Here is a 532-nt window from a genome sequence, read left to right on the forward strand (position 1 = left end):
ACCAGAAAGGGCTGTCAGGCACTGGAATGGGCTGCCCAGGGAAGGGGTCGAGTCCCCATCCCTGGGGGGATTTAAAAGCCGGGCAGATGAGGAGCTTAGGAACATGCGTTAGTGGTGGGATGGCAGGGTAAGGGTAATGGTTGATCTTAAAGGTCTTTTCCAACCGAAATGATTCTATGATTCTCTGCTCTCTAATCCAAACAACCTTCAGAGGCCGCGCGTTGCCTTTCTCCTCCTGGGGAGGAGGAAGAGGCAGCTCCTCAGCTCTGCTGTCACCGCCGTGGGGCTGGCTGCAGCCCCCAGTGCTTCGTGCCCCACTCTGCACCGCCTGAAAGCCCCCACGGGGAAGCCCCCGGAGGACAGCGCCGGGGACCCCAGGGTGCCAGCAGGCCAGTCTGGCATCCATCCATCCCCACGGCTGCCGGGCCTGCTGAGCTGCGCCGCACCGCACTGCCCTGAGGCGGGCCTGCTCCGGGGTGCCTGTTCCTCCCCCATACACCCCTCCATCCCAGGCTTGCCGCCCCCCCCCGGG

At 64.1% G+C, this 532-nt stretch overlaps 1 protein-coding gene across 2 annotated transcripts in view; it reads right to left on the bottom strand.

Moving 5' to 3' along the window:
- RAD9B (RAD9 checkpoint clamp component B) overlaps nucleotides 1-532 on the bottom strand; it is a 14,992-nt gene that overhangs the window by 12,615 nt on the left and 1,845 nt on the right. The gene's annotated exons all lie outside the window — the stretch shown is intronic.

The sequence above is a fragment of the Egretta garzetta genome, unplaced genomic scaffold (assembly GCF_000687185.1).
Source record: "Egretta garzetta isolate BGI_Z169 unplaced genomic scaffold, ASM68718v1 scaffold343, whole genome shotgun sequence".
NCBI classification, from domain to species: domain Eukaryota; kingdom Metazoa; phylum Chordata; class Aves; order Pelecaniformes; family Ardeidae; genus Egretta; species Egretta garzetta.